Below are 924 nucleotides of genomic sequence, written 5' to 3' on the forward strand. Positions count from 1 at the left end.
ACTTGAGCAGTAAACAATCCCTCCCTGTCCTTAGCGGTCCTTTTGAAGTATTAAGGCTTCTTTTTCTTACTCCTGTTTCTTACTCACACACAGGAACACACTTCATCTTGTTAAAGCAGGCACTCTTGTGATTTTTCCCCCTCCAGATCTGTCATTGGCTCCCATCTGTTAGTGGGAGGTGCTTAGACGGTGATTGACAGGCCTCGCCCTGTGTAGGAACCTATGGCAGAGCAGCAGCACAATACAGGTAGGAGGATTACATAAACACACACACACACACACATGCACACAGTCACACACACACATACACACACACACAGACACACAGACACACACACACACACACACAGGCGAAGGCCTATTGATGGAATTCTAAATAGAGTGAAAAATGCTATACGACAAGAATGGAAGACTGAGGCTAATACACAGTTGAGTGAGCTGATTCGTGACTAAAAGAACATCTTAAGTATTGACCCGATTCAGTCCCTATTTTGAAACCCGGCACCTGAACGTCATCCACTTATAATGTATTTAGAGTAGGTACTCATCTTGAAAAGGTCTTCTGATGATTTTTTTTACGTAAAAAAAGAAAATCAATTTCACCTATTGAATTCAAGCATACCACACATTTCTCAGAGGTTACCTGATATTCCCCTTTGTAAAAGCCTCACTCTCCCTCGGCCTTACCGCTGCTGTCGCCATCTTAAAAAACAAGAGAGTTGGGGTTGAGAGGCTGTGAAAAAGAAGAGAGTTGTGAGAAAATGCAAAAACAGCCTTTGCATTGGAAAATCGAATCCTATAAGAGAGACAGGGGGAGGGGGCTGGGAGTGAGACAGAGGGCGAGGGAGAGGGAGAGAGAGAGAGAGAAAGAGTGAGAGAGAAAGAGAGAGAGATAGGGGAGGGAGAAAGGGAGAGAGAGAGAGA

At 44.5% G+C, this 924-nt stretch overlaps 1 pseudogene across 1 annotated transcript in view; it reads left to right on the forward strand.

The window, feature by feature from the left end:
• LOC308377740 overlaps nt 1–186 on the forward strand; it is an 18,703-nt pseudogene extending 18,517 nt beyond the window's left edge. The window contains exon 5 of the transcript in view: nt 147–186. The product of the transcript in view is annotated as an uncharacterized misc_RNA (transcript). The remainder of the gene's footprint in view (nt 1–146) is intronic.
• Nucleotides 187–924: the final 738 nt, after the last annotated feature.

The sequence above is a fragment of the Sprattus sprattus genome, assembly GCF_963457725.1.
Source record: "Sprattus sprattus genome assembly, chromosome: 16".
Lineage (NCBI taxonomy): Eukaryota > Metazoa > Chordata > Actinopteri > Clupeiformes > Clupeidae > Sprattus > Sprattus sprattus.